This window comes from Lynx canadensis, chromosome A1 (assembly GCF_007474595.2).
Source record: "Lynx canadensis isolate LIC74 chromosome A1, mLynCan4.pri.v2, whole genome shotgun sequence".
Taxonomy (NCBI): Eukaryota; Metazoa; Chordata; class Mammalia; order Carnivora; family Felidae; genus Lynx; species Lynx canadensis.
Window position 1 is genome coordinate 146,942,686 of NC_044303.2, and position 15,781 is coordinate 146,958,466.

The 15,781-nt window shown below is 39.1% G+C and overlaps 1 protein-coding gene across 4 annotated transcripts in view; it reads left to right on the plus strand.

Moving 5' to 3' along the window:
* XRCC4 (X-ray repair cross complementing 4) overlaps positions 1–15,781 on the plus strand; it is a 318,736-nt gene that overhangs the window by 236,220 nt on the left and 66,735 nt on the right. For 2 of the 4 annotated variants that reach the window (XR_003970694.2, XR_004343730.1), the window contains exon 9: positions 538–644. The gene's annotated coding sequence lies outside the window, so the exon portion shown is untranslated. Of the gene's footprint in view, positions 1–537; positions 645–12,696; positions 13,897–15,781 lie in introns of those variants that run through there. The other 2 variants (XR_003970695.2, XM_030324146.2) reach the window with 2 other exon arrangements.

Genomic DNA, 15,781 nt, shown 5'->3' on the forward strand with positions numbered 1-15,781 from the left:
GGTTCATGAGACTTGCGCTCGGAGGCTATTAGATGGGAGATCCATCACCTCAGGAAATACCACTTACTGTACTGTAAATTTGCTTCATGTGACCAATCTGCTCGAGAGGTAATGGAAATCCCATTCCAGTAAATTTGTTTCAGACCAGGCTAAAACTGATAGGACATTTGCCTTCAGTGGGACTCTTTCTGGATAACTTCTGGAAGTTCATATGTTTTTAAATAGGAAAGTAAAACTTAGGTCCCAGAATCTGGAAATTAGATGTGGAAAAGCCTAATTTAGGTCATCACATCCCACCTCCTGCCAAAATAAAGGGAACTAGCAAGAGGAAAAAGTAAGATAAAACATGTAAAATATTTTATGACTGCTTCACATGGTGTGTGTTCTGTGCCGTCCCAGAAACAGTGGAATGATTTTCCATTTCAGGTCTGGGAAAGCATGATGTCTTTAGTCCCAGAAGGGTGAGATACTTAAACTGCTATAAGGCCTTCATGAAGGTTAACAACAAACCTCTTTGTGCCTGGCTTTTATTTTCAGAGCTACCATTCCATTCTTGGCCCATAATTCACAAACTAGAGAAATGTGCCCATCAAGAACAAACTCACTACTAGTTGCGCTCAGAAATGTTACCCCAGAGTGCCAAGGTAAGAACAAAAATCTAAATAGGATAAAACTAAGTAAATTGATTCCGTATAACTGCAACTTAAGAAAAATAGTCATTGAGATGGTCTTTCTGATGGCCTCAGTGCTTGAGACTATATCAACAGATTACTGGGTGTCCTCCCTCAGTTCTCAGAACTATGAAACAACTTACCACTTTTCTAGAAGGAGCTCCAAAGAGTAATTGAATGAAACCCCGTAGACAGATCACTCCTCAGCTTATGCCCTCTGTTGCTGTTGGTGCTGTGTCTTCATCCCATGACTTAGAGGGAACTAACTATGGCATCTTTGATGATTTTTTTAAATAGGCTCACTAATTCTCACCGTGAGTTGACTTATACATAGGTGATTATTCTACATCATGAATGAACCATTCTAGATTTAGAATGTGTCTAAATCTTCAAATCACAGTCTTAACTAAACTGTGCTATAGATACATTTCTTATCCTGTCTTTTTTTTAACGTAATTTATTGTCCAGTTGGCTAACATACAACACCCAGTGCTCATCCCAACAAGTGCCCTCCTCAATGACCATCACCCATTTTCCTCTCTCCCCCACTCACCCTCAGTTTGTTCTCTATATTTAAGAGTCTCTTGTGGTTTGCCTCCCTCCCTGTAATCCTGTCTTGAAACCCGCTCCAGTAGCCATCATGTCCACCACTCCACCGAAGAGTTCTTATCAAGTCACAAAGGATCTTCAAGTTGCTAAAGTCATTGGTCATTTCCAGCCTCATCTTAGTCACACTGAAACACTGATAACTTAACATACTTGATCTCTGATTCATTGTTGTCTCTTGGTTATCTTCCTATTCTACTGGCTATTCCTTCTTTATGACTTTTTTGCTTCCTCCTATTTTCTCAGTCTCTATAAAGGATCGGTACTCAGATCTCTTTTCTTTACATTATTGGCTAAGTGGTCTCATTTAGTCCATGACTTTAAGTAACTTTACATGATGAAAAATGCCAACTGCCTCCTGGCCTCTCTTCTTGGATGTACAAATGACATGGTAACTCTAACATTAAATTCTTTATTGTCTCTTCAAACATACTTATTTACCAGCCTTTTCCATTTCATAAATAACAATTCTATTCAACCAGTTGCCCAGGCAAAAACTTTTGGAGACATCCTTGATTCATCTATTTCTCTTTAATCTCCAATTGTAATCTATAGTCCATAATCTCTAATCTCTAATTATAACGTACTAGCGATCTGCTCCCAGCTCCATTTCTGTGGCTTTACCTCCAGCCCTCCCCCCCCCCTTTTTTTTTTTCCCTATCCCTTTTCCAGCCACAGTCATGTCAGCACGGTGCCTTGAATGTGCTATTTCTCTGGCTGGAATGCTCTTCCCTTCAGACTAGCTACATAGTCACTCCCTTACTTTTTTCATGTTTCTATTCAGATCCCATGTTATTGGGGAGGCCTTCCCTGACCATCCTATGTAAAATAGCACCCTTCTAGCATTACCTGCCACACCATTGTTTCTCTTGCTCTCATTCATCATTTTCCACATCAGTTTTCAGACCTGGCATATTATAATGTGTTCATTTGTTTGTTGTCTGTCTCCTCTCACCCGACTACAACACCATTAGAAGAGGGACTTAGTCCTCTTTTGTACTCCCCTATAATCTCCTTTGCCTAGAGTGCTGCTTTGTGCACAGTAGATACTTAATAGATTTTTCTGGGTTAATGATATAAATTTTTATCACGGTAACTATAAGAACAATAAGGCATGGGAAGTTTTGTTGATTGGGCCCACTGACTTGTTACTAGAACAAACCTTCTACTGAATCTGACATGAAAGCTTGGTCTAAATTATATCAGACTCTCTTAGCATTTATAGTGTCAAGAGTTTACATTTCTATGTACAATCATATGTCCAAGTCCCAACAATGTTAAGGCTCAAAATGAGATCATATTAATTTTACTATTTTTTCTGAGTTTGTTTATTTATTTTTGACAAACTTTGTGTATATTGAAGGTGTACAGTATAATGTGTTTTTTTTACAATACATTGTTTGATATATGTGTGTATACTGTGAAATGATCACCACAATCAAACTAACCAACTTATTTATCACCTCCCATAGTTAGACTCTTTTGTGTGTGTATGGTGAGGACATTTAAGATCTACTCTCTTAGCAAATTTCAGGTCTACAAAACATTGCTGATACAGTCCCCATGCTGTATGTTAGATCTCTAGAACTCCTTCATCTTGTAATTGAAAGTTTGTGACCTTTGATCAGTATTTCCCCTTTTCCTCCATCCCTCTGCTTCTGATAACCATTATTCCACTCTGTGTTACTATAAGTTTGACTTTTTTTTTTAAGATTGAACATTTAATTGAAATCATATGATATTTATCTTTCTGTATCTGGCTATTTTACTTAACATAATGTACTCCAGTTTCATACATATTATTGCATATGGCAGGATTTCCTTCTTTTTAAAGGCTGAATAATAGTCCATTGTGTATTTATACCACATTTTGGTTATTCATTCAACTCATTCTCTATCTTGGCTGCTGTGAATAATAATGCTGCAATGAACTAATTTTTGACAAAGGAACCAAGAATACTCCATAAGAAAGGATAGTCTCTTCAATAAATGGTCTTAGAAAAACTGGATTGCCACATGCAAAACAATGAAATGGGATCCTTTGTCTTACACCATACCTAAAAATCAACTCAACATGAATTAAAGACTTAAATGTAAGCCCTAAAACCATAAAACTCCTAGAAGAAAACATAAGGGTCAGCTCCTTGACATTGGTCTTGGAAATGATTTTTTGGAATTAACACCAAAGCACAGGCAACAAAAGCAAAAATAAATAAATGAGACTACAGTAAAATTGAAAGTTCCTGCACAACAAAGGAAACCATCAACAACATACAAAGGCAACCTATGGAATGGGAGAAAATATTTGCAAATCACATATCTAATAAGGAATTAATATCCAAGATATATAAGAATTTTATACACCTCCATACCAGAACAACAAATAACTCGATTTTAAAATGTGAAAAGGACCTGAATAGACATTTTTTCAAGAAGACATGCAAATGCTCAACAAGTGTATGAGAGGTAGTTGACATCACTAATCATCAGAAAAATGAAAATCAAACCATAATGAGATATCACCTCATACTTCTTAGATTGGCTATCACCAAAAAGTCCAAAGATAATAGGTGTTGGTGAGGATGTGGAGAAAAGGAAACTTTTGCACACTGTTGGTGAGATGTCCATTATGGAAAATAATGTGGAAGTTCCTCAAAAAATTATAATAGAACTACCATGTGATCCAGCTATCCCACTTCTGGGTATATATTGAAAGGAAAAGAAATCATTATTCTGAAAAGATATTTACACTCGCATGTTTTTATTAACTTTATATATCCAAACAAAGACCTGAGTCTTCACTCCATATAGACTGTTGAGTTTCTCTCTGCAAGTGGGTCCTGGTCATTATTTATCATTTCAGCCAAGCATCTGGCTTAGAGCTTGGGTCTCTGCTCCTTTGTGGGCCACTGCTCACTCCTTTATCTCCCTGGAATAGGTTTCTTTAAGCTGCTGCTGCTCCACTGAACTGCTTCCCAAAGTGGGGCAGCAAGCCTTCTTTGATTCTCTGCAGCACAAGAGACCAAGCTTATTTACTTTTAATAAAACCATATCAAGCTCTACACTGACCTCCATATTGCTAAGCTTTTTTTTTAATAGGAAATTTATTGTCAAACTGGTTTCCATACAACACCCAGTGCTCATCCCAACAGGTGCGCTCCTCAATGCCCATCACCCACCCCCGCTTCCCACCCACCCCCAATCAACCCTCAGTTTTATTCTCAGTTTTTAAGAGTCTCTTATGGTTTGGCTCCCTCCCTCTCTAACTTTTTTTTTCCTTCCCTCCCCATGGTCTTCTGTTAAGTTTCTCAGGATCCACATATTGCTAAGTTTTGTGGTCATTCTGCAGTCATCACTTTGTTCACACTCGTCACTTGAAAACGTGAAAATTTGGGACTAATACAAGGAAAGTTCACCACACTGACTAATTTAATTTACTGTAGCTAGACCCATAAGGAGTCATCAGTAACATGGCCATGTTGCAAGCAACCAGCTTATCAACATGCACCATCCAGCACACACATACGTACATCCCTCACTGGGATCCTCCTCTGCCATATCTGCCCTCCAAACCTAATCATGAGCTCAAAGGAAAAATTCCCTCCTCTTTGTATCCTAAATTCTGCCTCCTGGACCATCGTGAATCCCCAAGATCTCTGTCTCCTTCCAAAATGATTTTGTAAATTCTCCAAGGAAAGCCCCACACCTTGCCTCTGGGTCAGTCTTAACCTGTATCCTTAAGCAGGCAAATGGTTCAATATCAGTGTATTTCCCCCAAACTAGAGCCATTGAACCATTCATACACTAAGTATGGGACATCTGCAATCCATTCTAAGCTGCACCAAGCCCAATCAAGTTCAAACATACCCAACTTTCTTTAGTCTTCAGATTCCCTGATACCAAGATCTTGACATATGGGAACAATATCATGAACACATGTATTTATTGTACACACATACACACACACCATTGACCTGTATGCTCTCAAATGGTCTTCTTAACAATAAACAGTAATATGCTATTATAAAGCATAAATCCATATAAAGACAAAAAAAAAGTTTTCTGCCCTGGACTCTGCTCTCCTCCACCCCAAAAACTATCTGCAGAGAAAAAGAACTGGTGTGAAAACATATTTGATTTATGTGACTAAATGGAAGACCCATCCTCTGGACCTAAAGGGTCTCAATCCAGGTTGTTATTTCGGCCTCAAGAATAGAGATATTTACTTCTTTATTATTTAGAACTGAAAGGCACGTTGGGTTGTTTTTCCCAGATTAAAAAGGCTGCATCAAAATGGCAAATTCCTTACTTTCACCTTTTGGTGTCCAAAACTTCTAAAGGGCATCCAATGCAGGAAAGCTCTTGCATATGATGTGTTGAGTGTTTGGGTTGATACACATTCCTCCTCTATAATCTGGGCTTCCTTTACCTATTAGATAATAATAATACTTTGATTCCAAAATCAAAGTCATTGGTTTTCATGCCATATAATAAATTCTCACATCTTTTCTGAATTGTGAAATGATAGCTGTCTCTAGAATGCAGTGATATTTTTCTGTCAAACTGTCATTAGGAAAAATTGTAAGGAGACTCTGCATGTGGTTTCTTAGAGTGGCCTATAATAAGTTAATCTGATTAATTTCCCTTTAAATATGCAATGAACAAAACCCATTCCCACCCTCCACCCCCGCTTTTTAAATTTCTGCTACATGGGACTAGTCCATGGGAGAAAAATTGCTCTTTCTCCATCTTTTCCCCTTGATCTCTCATGATCCCTTCATTGGGTCCCCACTGTTCTGTTTCCAACCTTCCCACTAAGAAAATATACCTGCCCAAGTCTCTTATCGTGGGATATTCCTGCATGACAAGGTAGCTAATAAATTGATGCCATAGATAAAGGACAGTTAACCTGGACTGGCTACCTTTTGTCTTGTTATATGTTCCATTTGACAGGCCTTCATTGAGCTAACTCAGAATTATTGACATAAGGTTTCTTTTTTGTTTGTTTGTTTGTTTGTTTTCTGTAGCCACTCAGTGAGGCTTTTCTTTTAATCAGTCACTAGAGTATATGAAGCAGGCAGTTTTGGATTCCATGTCCAGTATTGAGTTGGTTCAGATGCACAGAGACGTCGGAGCAAATGATGCAAGGTCAAACTGTTCTTAAAACATGGCTCTGGGGGCGCCTGGATGGCTCAGTCGGTTAAGCGTCCGACTTCAGCCAGGTCACGATCTCGCGGTCCGTGAGTCGAGCCCTGCGTCAGGCTCTGGGCTGATGGCTCAGAGCCTGGAGCCTGTTTCCGATTCTGTGTCTCCCTCTCTCTCTGCCCCTCCCCCGTTCATGCTCTGTCTCTCTCTGTCTCAAAAATAAATAACGTTAAAAAAATAAAATAAAAAAATAAAAAAAACATGGCTCTGGTTCCTTACTACAGTGAGGTCTACGCTGAACCTCAGTATATAAAGCAACAAAGAAGAGTTGGAGTAGGATCCAAGAGTTCGGTCCCCCTTATCCTTTGGGAAAAAATTTACAAGCCATTCGTCCAGTGATTAAGAGATTCAGATTAAGAGAACAGATTCAGGAGTCAAACAGTTGAATTCAAACCCTTGTTCTGGGTGACTCTTGGGAAATGTCTTCCTCTCCCTGCACTTCACTTTTGTCATTTCTAAAATGCAGCCAATAATCTCATCACAGGTGGTTCTGAAGATTAAATGAGATCATGTAAAACGGCACTTAGCACAGTGCCTGGTGCCCACGAAGAGCCGTGTTAAAGGTGCGGGATGGTTAGTGTTAGTCTGCTGCCACTTCCGTTTTAACCAAAACTATTAGGACAGATGGGTGCAGTATGATGCCCCATGCAATAGAGCTGTTGCCCATGACCGAACACTCTCCTGAGGGTAGCAGAACAATCGCTGTTTTGTAAATTGAGTTAAACCACTCCCTAGTGTGGCTAATGATGACTAATAGAGCAGAAGGGAGTTGGCCACCCTTGTGCAAGGCACAGTTGGGAAGTTGACTATGCTCTGCTTACAGAAATTCAGGTCACTGCCAAGCTCTAATCCATGTCACTCCTGCCATAGTTCTAATCTTAGAAGAAATTCACTCATTTGTAGAATACACGTCAACTTTTAACATATACTAAATACAATTTTGGGGGAATTCCCAGCCAACTTCCTAAAGCAAAATACACTCCATGATAGTGTCCTAATAGCCTTTGATGAGGCAGATTGTATTGGTATCTACAGTTTAGCATGGGGAGAGACATAGTCCTTGATAGATAAGTAATGGGAATAAAACCTGGAAAACTCATATTTTGATGGAAACAGTAAATGGTTCCCTTGGACCACAGTATCTGAATTCTTTCATTTTTGTACTGCTAATAGCACAGAGAAGCACAATATTCAGCTAAGAGTGTTAGAAAGGTATAGGCATTAAACAAATGTCTAACAGTTTAAATGGTTTCTTAGAAGGGACTGAAATATGCTTCCTCATTTTATATACACATCCTTTTTACATATTGCTCCAGATAGGATTGCAAAAGCAATGATCTTGCAAGAAACAAGACCTCAACTGAAAATGATATGCACCGTTAAAATACGAAATAAAACACACAAGCCAACAAAGCTGAGATTTAAAAAAAAAAAAACTTGTATTTTTTTCCCCTTATGTTTCATTTGCCTATACTCATTCCAACTTGGCCTAATTTGCTGATCACAAATCTGGATATAGTACCAAGACCTTGTCAGGATGCTGAGAAGGGACAGGAGCCCCCAACTCAGGTTTTAGCTATTTCAGGGCTACTTCTGCTTTCCCTAAACTTCCCCTCTATCACCACTGAGGCCTTTTAAAGGATATTACCAAGAACTTGGCAATGAGGTCATGTGTCCTTTGTCACTACGTGTCTGTTTCTTGTTATAGATTCCCTGATGCCTCAGTTCTCAAAGCTGTGGATCCGGAGCTGTGGCTGTTGTCTGTCTGTAGTGGGAGAAAAGTAGAGAGAAAAGTAGGGAGAAAACTGCTTAGGAGAAAAGTAGATTCCGTGCTAGAAGCATGTGACTCCCACGCTCCACATCTTGTGTTATGGGTCACTCAAACATGCTCCCTGAGAAAGCTCTCAGGAACAGGGAAATCATCATCATTTCCTCATTCCTTATCTCTGGGAGAGAGAGAAGGGCCAGTCCCTTTTAGAGTCCCCCCTATCTTCCGAGTGCATCTCTGCTTTTGAAGTGTCAATAAGCTCCAACTCAACTCATCATCTCCCTTCTATCTTTAGCCACATCTCGTTCCTATTTTGGTGCTTTCCAAATTGGTGAAAGGCACCAACCTTATCGTGGTTGTTATCACTGACTCTTCCATCTCCTGATCAGACATTTTCTTCCATCAAATCACCAAATTTTGTTACTTCTTCCTCTATAATGGCCAGTTTTCTCTACCATCACCAACACTACTGCCACTAACAGAACTACTACTATTGCCTGGATCTGTGTCACAGATTTCTAGTGAGTCTTGCCCTCTAACCTTGCCCCTTCTCAATCCTTCTCCTGGTTCAGTCATTTTCCAGCTCCACTTTCCTTAATTGCTCCCTACTGCCTTCAATAAAAAATGTCCAGTATTCTTAAATTGTCTTATAAGGCCTGTCTGATATGATGCCTCCTTACTTCAGTGACATTTTTATCATTCTTTCTTTTGCTACTCTTCCCTCCCCTCCACCAAAAAAAACAAAAAAAACAAACAAAAAAAAAAACAAAAAAAAAACAACCCTGTACATATTGGCACTACATCTTTCCATGCTCTCTCTTCCCTTCCAAGTCCTTGAATATGCTCTTCCCTTTGTCCTGAATACCCTTTCTTACTATGCTGTCTCCATTCTTTGACTAATTCCTATTCATCTTTTAAGTCTTGGGTTGAATGTCACTTCCTCAGAAAGCTTTCCCTGACCATGTAAATCCTGATTAGGCATTCTTCATAGATCCTGTGTCCACACCATATTCCCCCCACCATATAGCATTTAGCACATTTAGTCCACATGGCCCTTGTAACTGCATGTTTGCTTCTCTGTCTCTGTCACAGTCATTCATAAAGACAAGAAGCCAATCTTTTTCACTGTTCAATTCTTTGTACCCAGAGTAGGTCTTCCTGAATACATAAATAAGTATAATGGAAGCAAACGTGAGAAAGTATTTAAAGGAGTGTCAACATGTCAGATGCATCTGAGAGAGCAAATGAGCTGAGAGCCAGAGAATGACCTTTGGCCCCATGTGAAAGTGGTTTGTGACTGTGATAAGAGCACTCGCCGAGATTTAACAGAGTAGAGTGGAGTGGAGTGTGTTGAAACTGCCTAGGACGTTAGTACATGTAGACAGCAAATGTAGACAAGTTTGCTCTGAGATGTGCCATGGTAAGAGGAAGACAGTGCTGCTGCAGGAGAGAGAGGGCATGACTGCAGGGACATATTACGTGAACGATTAAAGACAGTGCTTGTAAGAAAGTCGCAATTGTCCTTAGGGTCACACAAAAGGCAGACCCAAAAGAAGGAATGCCTATTTTGGCAAAAGCTCATGAGCACATTTTGAATCTCAGATTCGGATAAAATGTGCTAGGACAAAGGAGTTAAAATTCCAGAAAACACTCAGGAAGTAAGTTTACAATGTTGCTTCACTGCTTTGTGCAGCAAGTAATAACTTTATTGGTAGCTTTTGTTGGCTTGTTGTGATAACCACATAAAGGAAAAGAGCTGTAAGTGAGATGCAGGGAATGTTTATGCTTTTGTTTATTATTCAATATGGATGTCACAAGGGTATGAGGAGTCGCACAGCAAATAACCGTGTACTCACAACCTACCTTCAGGACTAACATTTTATTAAATGCAGCAGAAGACCTGGTGCATCTTGAATTTAAAATGACTTTTATCCCAGTTGTACAGGTCTCCAGTTAAGGCACAGATTAATTTTTTAGCATGAAAAAAAAATGTTTCCACTATGGAAAACCAACCTGTTGAAGTTTATACAGAAAATATTTTCAGTAAACAAAGAAGAGTGCAGAGTTTCAGGAAGAAAGTGTGAGGGTCATGATGACAAAAGCAATGGAGGACCCACAGATGTGCCCCAGGCCCTCCTCACTGTCATCAATCATAAGCCTGTCCTATTCCACAGTTCCAACCACTAGGTCTTGGACCCCTGGGGGTAGCAGAATTTATTGTGAGGGGTCTGTAAATCCATATGCACATTCAGTATGACTAGACTAAATAAATAATATGTCACACACACACACACACACACACACACACAGTGCTATTTTTTAAATGTCTATAGGTGAGGTGATGAATAAAATATAAATTCACTTACTTGGTTCACTGAATTAATAGAAGCCTTTGATCATTATGTATTTTCTCAGTCTATAGACATTGTAAGTATAATGTCTAGCATGATACAGTCCTCATACTCAAAAGAGATTGGACTATTGCCATTGTTATTTACTAGAAAACATGTATAAAGCCACTGGATGATGAATTAAACAAGAGGCAAACCGTTTTCTTTAATGTTTCACTAATTATTTGCGTTACCAAAGGTTTCCATAAACAAACTGTTGTATACACTCTTTGTCTTTGCAGGATGCCTTTATGCTAACACCCTTCTTAGTCCATACGTCACACAACAAACACCATCAGATCTTGAAAAATGAAATAGAGTATCTAAGGGGTGCCTGGGTGGCTCAGTTGGTTAAGTGTCTGACTTCCAATTTCGGCTAAGATCATGATCCCAGGGTTGAGGGATTGAGCCCCACATCAGGCTCTGCACTGACAGGGCACCCACCTGCTTGGGATTCTCTCTCTCTCTCTCTCTCTCTCTCTCTCTCTGCCCCTCCACTGCCCACACACCCTCTCTTTCTCAAGAAAGAAAAAGAAAAAAGCATCTAAGGATCAATCTTGTAGGAGTCTGAGTAGGGTTTCTCTCCCTCCTTTCAACACTTGATAGTTCTCCCCTGGACGGGGTGATGGGCAGGGTTGGAGTGAGACCAGAAATCCCAGTTTTTTTCTTCTTGTCTTCTGCTCCACATGCTTTGAGTTCCCCTGGGGTGCTTCCATCCACATGTGGCCCATTTCTAATTTGTCTACCTATAATGAGTGCCGTTTTGTGCTTTATTCATGCAGAGGAACCCAAAGGCCCCTCGTGTGCTCTTATCTGCCTAGATACTCAGCATGCACCCTTAAGAGTGTCGATTTGTTTGGTAATCATTTATTTCCAATGTATTTGTCTCTTCTCACAAATAAGATAATAAACTGAAATATCTAAGCACATAATTTGTATTTTATGTTGAATGGAATTGACTGTGGAGGAAAAGAAACTCTCACCCTTGTCTCAGTTCTCTCTCTCGCTAGTGTCTAAGTGAGCAATAGAAATGCTCTTTGATATTCAGACATGTTTTACAAAAACTCTTCACTGAAATGTTTTCCACAGTGAGACAGCACATAAGATGGCACATGACCCAACACCGTTACTCTGATTCCCATAATGAAAAGTTGATTTATTTATCAGTTTTCTTTTAATGTTTATGATCACATAAAAGAAGAAACCTTAGTTTAGTGTTGGCGTATATTTAACACTTCTTACAGGTCCCCACCCTCCCTCCATTTTTCATTTATTTTTTAACAGAGAGAGTGTCTAGGTCTCACATTCAGAGCCTTTAGCACAAGGTAGCAATGTTTACATAAGTTTTAAAGCATTTTTTTTATTCATTGTATATATATCGTGTAGCTTCCATCTATTTAAGGCAAACAGTAGATTCTTTTTCCATCTACAGTAGTGATATAATCTTGTAAAATAATAGAGTGAGTCCGGTTAAAGAAAAATATTACATAGATACCGATTTGATAGTACAGCCGAAACCATGTGAGTTACTTAAGAACGAAGTTTGGGACCTCCTGCTTTATTATAAAGCAAATAGATTATTGGGAAACATGGAATAATAACCTGTGAGCACTAAATATTTTATCAAGGCAGAAAAACTAGTCATCACACAACATTGTAAATAAGAGGTTAATGTTATGGCTATACAGAAGTGAGTAGGCATGTGTGAGTTAGAGTTTTGACTTGACATTTTCCACCATACACTATTACATGTGGTTACCAATAGCATTGGCTTCAACATCTTTGAATGTGAAGAAGAATGTGAAAAAAATAAATTTGGTTGTTTTTAACCTGAACGTTTATCATTTTTCTGATGCACAGTGTCACAGAATCCATTAATAAAAGGGGTTAAAGATTACGCCCTGAGAGGCTGGCAAAACAGTTCTCAAGTGCATTACTCAGCTCAAGGCAGACGTCACAAGGGGAACTGGCTGTCGTTTTAAAGCTAGTGGGTGTAAAACTTGCTGTTTCTTTCTATTTGTCTGTGAGATAATTCTGGCTCTCCCTTTCCCTCCAGGACATGGCTGCCAAAAAGAATTAATCCCATACCTACCCCATTCATGATGACCTCGGAAACAGGAGAAGCAAACGTTTCTTACTGTTAACCAGAAGCATTTCCCCCAAATGACTGCAAATAGCACAAATGTCTGTTCCATTGATAGATAATTCCAGTGACACTTTTTTTTTTTCAGCCAAGTAGAGATAGCGTCACAGCAGGATAAAGTGGGCTGGAGTCACTAACTTTGACGTTCCAATCCTGGATCTCCCACTGCCTAACTCTCTTCTCTCAAGCCAGCCACTTAACCTCTCTTTTGAAGTCAGCTTCCTCACAAATGAGACCAGCTCACGTGTACTTCTTGTCTAAGCACCAGATAAGGCAGATAATGTACAGAGGCAGTAGCCACAGCTTAATCCACAATGTAAAAGTGCTTTCCGGAAGGGCTTCTCCCCCACCCCAGGATTTCTTAAATTACTAAACTTCATATGCTGTCCACCAGTGTCAAAGGCGACAGCCAAATAAAAGGCCTGTCCTTGTACTAAAGACCAGGCCTTTCCCTGGTTATGGACTTATTTTAATCATAAACCTTGATATACTTGTAGAAAAAGTTGACTTGTTTTTCTTCATATCTCCCTGTTGGTGGGTATCGTTTAATGGGAAATTTTTCAGTTTTTTATTTGCTTTTAGTTGTATTTTGCATGTATGTATTTTTAGTTTTTTAGTTTTCTGATTTTCCAGGTATCTACAGAAGACTCGAAATATCCACCTTACTTTCCAGAGAAATAGTTTTTATAAAACAGAGATGCCATTTGTTATCCATAAAACATGCTCTTTTTTTGACATCTCCTGTAATATAGAGAAGACATATTCGTGTATTTACTTGGGCTGAGAAAAGATAGCAAAATTTAGTCTTGGATATGTATAGATAACACTGTTATCTATTGCCTCCACCATTACCAAAGAACTGGGTTCAGTCAGAATAGGTATTTGCTGAACAGTAAGGAATACTAAGAGATATCTTGTGTGGGCAAATTAGTTTGTATACTTGACCCAAGCAGTTAGCACAGAGCAAAAGGGACCCAGTTTTCTGGAACCCTGTATCATATATTGTTGACTCCTGCTAGTTATTTCTTCTATGCAGACTCTCATGAACTAAAAAAAGCAAATTGACTTCCAAAAGTTAACCTATGCATGAATAAAAGCACAACATACACAGAATGTTTTAGTCCTTCTGAATTCTTTGATGTTCCATCTCTAATAAGGAACTAACTAGATTAAATTTAAATTCTTCAGATATGAAGTAAAACATGTATTCAATATATTTTACAACTTTTGAGACTGCAGAGATAAATGATTATTTTGTAAAGTGGCTTTTGAACCTTACCTTGATTCTGAGGGTTCAAAGGAACAAATTATGGTTGAGAAGACTGATAAGAACCAATATGTGTTGAAGATTGAAAAGCCTCAGGGACATTTTTTGTGTCCGATTTGACCAAATCTGTTGACCATTTTAGCTTTTCATCCATCTCATTAGAAATAGTTTTCAACAGGGGCACCTGGGTGGCTCAGTCAGTTAAGCATCCAACTTCAGCTCAGGTCATGATCTTGGGGTTTGTGGGTTCGAGCCCCGCATCAGGCTATGTGCTGACAGCTCAGAGCCTGGAGCCTGCTTCACATTTCGTGTCTCCTCCTCTCTTGGCCCCTCCCATGCTCGTGCTCTGTCTCTCAATAAGAAACAAACGTTAAAAAGAAATTTAAAAAAATAGTTTTCAACAAAGATAACCATTACGCAAATTACAAGTGGTGTGTTATGTGCGTGATTAGCTTTTCCATTTTTCTTCCTTTGAAGCTTTAAAAAAAAAAATCTTTTGGTTGTTATTATAATGGAAGTCCACTTTCATACTGGATTTCCTTCATTTCTCTTTAACCGTGATTCTGAGCTGAATCTCCACCAAGGGGGAAGTAGCATTGGTGCTAATCCCAACTTGGCAGAATTATTGGGTTCCACCCCAACAGTCACCAAAACATTTGGGTTTAGTCACAATACCAATTCATCACTTCATAAAACCAAAGCTCTTCTCCATCCCACAGTAACCTGTTCATAGACCGTAGGGAGAATGAGAGAGATGTGAATAGACTCACTGAATAATAGGGCCTGGCCCTCTCAGACGTCAAAAGAGATCTGAGAACCTTCCATTTCTTAAGGCTCCTGGAGTATTAAAACAAGAAGAGGAGAAGAGGAAAAACGCCAGAACAGCATAGAAATAAAGTGTAGCACATTTTAAGTGCTTAAAATCATGCTTTAAACACATGAAATATAAAATAACCTTTCTGGAAGACAAGATCAAATGGCCAGATTTGAGGCTGTTTGTGATTATAACAGCCCTAGCTAAATGGTTTTACTAAAGACACCTAGCTCCCAATCATCATAGCTCCTGCTCAGGGCTGAATGGAAGTTCCAAGATCATTTAGCCTCATTTGATAGATATAGATTAAAAAAACTGAGGCCAAAGAGTGCAAATTATGTGCTTTAGAGTGCAGTCAATTAGTTGGTGAAAAAGCAGATCTCTGTATACTCTCTGTGCAAATGGAAGGCACGGAGGAGGTCTTAAGTGGGCGAAATGACTACTAGCAGTTGATAAGGTGATGAGTATCAAAAGCAATATTGCAGGGAAAGTAATTGTTGGGCAAAGCCACCATAAAATGGACTGAGTCGTGGCCAGATGTGGCTAATCAAGACTCCTGATTGACATTTCTGCATGATTTCAGTGAGGGCTGCATTTATGACACTACTTCATAAGGCAAAATTGGAGATTCCTTATTTCCAATACCCTTATTCTGTGGTTAGTTCTCTAGTTGGAAATCTGTGTGAGATCCTCATGGAGACGGGTGTTAACTTTTCCCATTGAATTTCTAAGCTAGGAAGCTGGGACTCTTAGGAGTCGATTTTGACTCAGTCTTTTGTGAGACACTCTCATCTTTGAGTCATGCTTTAATAATTTGGATCTCAGCAATAACTTTATTTATCTTGGGGAATTTTACTTTTCTGGACAACCAGAATAATTCCTCTTTTAGATATCAGAAGCAGACACTGGAAAAGCTG